This window comes from Condylostylus longicornis, unplaced genomic scaffold (genome assembly GCF_029603195.1).
Source record: "Condylostylus longicornis isolate FDR11 unplaced genomic scaffold, ASM2960319v2 ptg000001l, whole genome shotgun sequence".
Lineage (NCBI taxonomy): Eukaryota > Metazoa > Arthropoda > Insecta > Diptera > Dolichopodidae > Condylostylus > Condylostylus longicornis.
The window spans coordinates 1,076,341-1,082,340 of record NW_026577970.1 but is presented as its reverse complement, the minus strand read 5'-3'; positions in this window follow the sequence as shown (position 1 = coordinate 1,082,340).

The window sequence follows — 6,000 nt, the reverse complement described above, 5'->3', positions numbered from 1 at the left end:
GAATAAGAAATGGAATTTAACAATAAATTAAAAAAAAACGCAAAAAAGTTATTATTACAATCTAGATGGCTTTTAAAACCATGCTAAAAAGAGTGAGAGTCACAAAGAATACTGAAAAATTTCACAAAAAAAATAAAAAAATATTTCAATCGGCATACTTCGAAAACATAAAATATTAAGAATTGTTTTTGTAATTTTTTTCTCGAATCAAATTTTCGGAAAATAATTTCAACTTGGTGGACTGATAGATATATATGGCATTACTTTCTCAATACAAAGTATATGTTATCATGTTACTTTGTTATAAAGAAACGTAAATACATAAAAATATTAATAAATTCGGTTTAAAACTAATAGTAGAAGTCCAATTTTTTTTTTTCAAAAAACAATCATCTATCAAAACTTTTTCATCAATATACCAAAATTATATTATGCAAAAACAAACGATGGCATACTGTTCGGCATGAAATATTTCGCGTTAACTTTCATACAATTCCCGACCTTTTATTTTTTCGAAGCTTGCAAATTGTATTGTTGATGCTGTTTTAATCTTAGACTGCTACCAATGACCATTTATTAGACTGCTATCAATGACCATTTATAATCGTTTTTACTTCTTTAAGTCGCCGCCGTTTAAAAGAAAAACAATGTAAAAGCAGTTTTAAAATATCGAATAATTTCAATAATCATTTTGTCATTGTAACTTGCTATCAATCTGCGTTTGTAAAATTAGAAAATGTCTTTGTTTCAATATAATAAATTGTCAAAAACTATAATAGAACTTCGAAGTTCATAAAAAAGAAGAGGGGTGTAGTATTTAAAAGTTTTCTTCTAAGCAACGGAAATATGTTTCCTTTAGAGAATCCATTTTTAATTAAAATTTCAGTTTCCTATCTTACAGAGCGTGCAGAAGCGTATAGAACTGTAAAAAAATTAATATTTATAACATAAACGTTTATCTCGCTTTTTTGATCACTTTTTATCCACTTTTAAATCAGAAATTTTCTAATGAATATTTGATTTTTTCAATAAGATTTCCCATTTTTTCAATTGGATTTTTGCAAATTATCGACTGAACGTCTCATTTTCAAAAACAAAGTAAAGAAATTTTGTACACATATTAAAAAAAAAACAAGATACACAAGTTTTCTCTTTCGAAAATATATGACAGTTACTCACTTTTTTCTCATTTGCTGAGTAAAATAGCGGGATAGATTAACATTTTAGTTTGAAAAGGCCTTTTAAAAGTATTTGTTTTTAAATTATTTATTTTTGTATTCAAAATGTTATTTCAATATTGTATAGCAGGCCAGAAGAAACACCTTCGCATGACGACGCCCATTCGGTCCCGCCAGTGAAGGCCGCATTCCACCGCAAGCAGATAGGCAAGCCTGGCCCCCCCGTCGGAAGAATGCAGACCACAGAAAGGCAACGACTGCATAAAGTCAGCCCCGGATCACCCCGCACCAGCCTATCGGCAATCTCGTTGCCTGCATGCGCACTGTGGCCCGGCAACAAAATGAGCTTGACTCTGTTCACCGATGCCAGCTTGGATGTAACCTGACCCAAATGATGTTCCACCAATGCTGCCCTGCTGTCCGAGAACCCATAGATGGTACGGTTTTTATATCCCCTTTCTAAATTGACTCTCAGACAAATCTCTATTGCATGCACTTCAGCTTGGAACACCATGAAATACGGGTCCAGGACAATACGAATTAAGAAAATTTTAATATGTACGTATACATACATAACGTACGTTAAGTATTTTAAGATTTAATTTCCATCAAAGACATTGAAAAAAAATGATTTAAGTTTAAAGTTTAAATATAACAAGTAAAAACGTTTCAGTCGGTATAAACCGATTGAATTATACCCTGCACCTCTCGTTATTGTGTAGCAATTACCTGTGAAATCATTCTATAGAAACTTCACGGACATGTCTGACCTTTAATTGGATATAATCGGACACACAACTGTCGAGTTTCATGAATCTGACTTTATTATTTTTCCAAATATTAAGAATAAGCTTTTTGACTTATATGGGAGCTACTCGAACCTGTCAAGCAATCCCACCAAAACTTTAGAAATATATTAGACCTATAATTGGACACATGACTGCCAATTTTCATGAATCTGACTTTATTATTTTTCCAAATATTTAAAATTAGCTTCTGGAGTTGTATGGCAGGTAGCCGAACCTGTCAAGCAATTCCTCTAAAACTTCAGAAATATATTTGACCTATAATTGGACATATAACTGCCAAGATTCATGAATCTGACTTTATTATTTTGCCGAATATAAAAAATTTGCTGTTGGAGTTGTATGGCAGCCACCCGAACCGGTGCAGCTACCCCATTATAATTTTTAGAGCACGTGTAGAATATAATTGGACACATGTATACAAAATTTTATATTTATAGCTTTATTAGTTTTTGAAATATTTAAAATAAACTCTTTGAGTTGTATGGCAGCTACCCGAACCCGTTGTCCGAATTAGTCCAATAACAATAGGGTTCGTCTTTAGCACAAAAGAAAAAACTTGTGAAAGTTTGGTGTCGATGGCATTATTCGTTTTTGAGTTATCGTGCGATCGGACGGACGGACGGACGGGCGGACATGTCTAAATCGACGCAGAATTTTACGCTGAGCAAGAATATATATATATATGTCCATACCACAGATGACTCCTTCAAGTAGTTACAAACTCCATACCAAGTTAATATACCCTTCACGAAGTGCAGGGTATAAAAAAATAAGACAGTCAAGTATTTATTTAATAAGACTAGTCGTGTGTGCTTGCATTGCAAGCCTTGCAAGTATTATGCCTGTAGTTTTGAAATTGTGTTCCATTCTGTGGCTGAGATATTTTAAGTTTACTTTATTTCTTCAAAAACACACCCGTAATATAGATACATATACATATGCTTTTTTCTAATAAATAATAAGATAAAACCTAAAATAAGAAAAGTTCTGAAAAATAATTACCAAAAAATACATAATTAAGCAAATAATTAGTTCCTTTGAGATCTAATACCTTTGAGTAATTTATTTTAGAACCTCGATTTGAGTTATATCGCATAAAATCTTAAAATACTTTTTACAATAAGCACTTTAAGAGATAAATATATATATTTTATTATATATTTACTATATACGCATATTTATTATATATAATTACTGTATACGCATAAAATAATTCGCTATTAAAATGCATGCATGTGTGTATTTGGAGTTTTAATACATGCGAATAAAACGCGTGTTTGTAAAATGAGTCCCAGATTCGAACCCTGAAAAATGCGATTTGCCAGATAAACTTTTTTTTATTGATAATTAAAACTTTTCTTAAGAAATTTTCTTAAGAAAGTGTTCACTTTTTGTTATAACTCACACTTCCAAAAATTAATTCATATACAATATTAATACTACCAAAAGTAAGTAAAAAATTACCCCTACAGGATGTAGTACCATTTTGTAAAAAACGGTTACAAAGCACCTTGGGAGGGGGTGAAGGGGGAGGGCGGGTAGAATTCTTGCTTTTTCTGGGACCCTAGAGGTAAAACTCTACCTAATGCCTTTTGTCCCATGTCTCTAGTGCTTCTAAAAGTACCCGTACTTTTTACCACCTGAGAAGTAGCTTTATATATATAATGTAAAATAGGATGGTTTTTGAAGAGTTATACGAAATATGAATAAAATGTACGATTTTTAAAGAAAATTCAAGGTACTGCGTAGCCTAGTGGGTAGCGTGGTAGTCTGATAGCCAGAAGGTTATTGGATCAATGCTTGCCTGGATGGTGTCATATTTTTCTTTTTTTGGATTATTTTAAAAATTTTTTTTTTATTTTGTTTAAATTTTGTGTTTAATTTTTTTTTAAATATATAACAGATAAATATATTATTATAAAAATTTAAAGAAAATTTCCAAAAAAAAAATTGTTGCAATAGTTAAGTACATAAATATGTATGTATATATTTTTTTAAAACTTCCTAACTAATTTTTTTAAGCTTTCTATATGAATTGAATAATATTCAAATTTGTGGTTTGGCATATAGAAACACATAATTATTAAATCATGGGGGAAACATAAGAAATAAATTTTTCAAATAAAGAAAAGGTTTAGGCATAAATAAAATAATATTTTTATTCAAATATATGTATGAACATTAATGTATTAGAATTGAACATTTTAAAATTTTTTATTCAAAAAATTTGAAATAAAATTTTAAGCAAAAACGTACATAATTATGAATGTATACCTATTTTTTTAAAACTGCGGGTGAACATATAGAAATAAGTTCTCAAATAAAGAAAAGGTTTAGATTAAAATAAAATAATAATTGTATTCAAATATGTGTATGTACATATGAATGTATTAAAATTTAGCATTTTACAGTTTTTCGTTTGGAACAATAATAATAAAATTCTAACTACATACGTACATATATTCTGTATGTATATTTTTTTAAAGCTTGCTGACGAAACGTAATGTTCAAAACAACAACAAATGAAATATTGATATTCAGATGTCACAAAACATCTGATGTCTGATAAAAGCTGACATTTATTTACGTTAAGATTAATTCGATTATGCGAACCAAAAATATGTGAGATCATTATATTTTCAACTATTATTTATTTTCCGGTTTGTGTTTCTAATATGTTAATAACGTAAAACGTATCATTTATTTCTTGGTTTGTGTTTCTAATTATAAAAAGTATAAAAGAAAAACGTGCTTTTGTTATACAAAAATTTTTTCAGAAAATCTTAAAATAGAGCTATTTCGAGGCTAAAAAGTTCCAATATCAAATTTTTCTGAGACCCTAGAGGTAAAACTCTACCTAATGCCTTTTGTCCCATGTCTCTAGCCCTTCTAGAAGTACCCGTACTTTTTACCACCTGAGAAGTAGCTTTATATATATAATAAATTAAATTTAAAATCATTAAAAATAAAAAAACAAAAAGTGAGATTCCGAAAAGAGATATTTTAATTAAAGTAGAAATGCTTTTGGTCAGTGAAGAATATTTCCAATTTTTCATTTTTTTTTATTAATTTTTTATTTGAGCGATTTTGAGCGATTAAAATTAATTTAGGGGTGGGTAAACCCTGTTGAATAATAAATTTTTGGCTCTTATTACGTAAACGAGAAAAAATAGAGTTGATTATATCAACTCTGTGTTACCTGTACAAACTTGGGATATTATTGGCATTTATAACCACTTATAACCATATTAATTTAAGCAAAATTTGAGTACTTTAATTTCAATAGTTTCTAAGAAATGATCAAACAACTGTTGAAGTTGTATGGCAGCTAACTCAATGAATTAAGAAATTTCGACAACTTTTATTACATATAAAAGCCTCAATAATATATTTGCTTGTGTGGAGTTTTGATATTATAACTTCAGTATTTTGTGTGGCATAGCCAATTCAAGTAGATTTCTTGCATTTACTATTATAAATCATTTGTGAAACTTTAATGGATTTAAGTCAATTAATTTTTGAGTTATCGTTAGGACGGACAGACATACATGGTTAAAACGACTAAAAATTCGACACGAATGAAAAACATACCCTTATATCTATATCTTAGACTATTATTTCTTAGCGTCACAAACCGTTAAGCTAATTTGTAATACCATTCGAATATATGTTTTTACGAGTATAAAAATATTACGATAGTACGATGCACCACATTTCCGATAGATTTTGTTATTTTGCTGCTTAAGGTTTTTTCTTTGTACATCTTGATTTAATCGGCTACCGGTTCATAATGCTAAAATAAAGCGATAACGGTATCTGTCGACATTCGTATTTCGTTCTTTGGATGTTTCCTTAATAGGGGCCACTACTTTCAAATAAAGGTCTTTAAAATTGAAAAAACAAATCATTAATCCGAACACATTTCTTGTATACTTACATATATATGTACATTTGTACTTTATATGTAGATGAAATTGAAAAGGTTTTGACGTAAAATAAAATTTACATTCAGA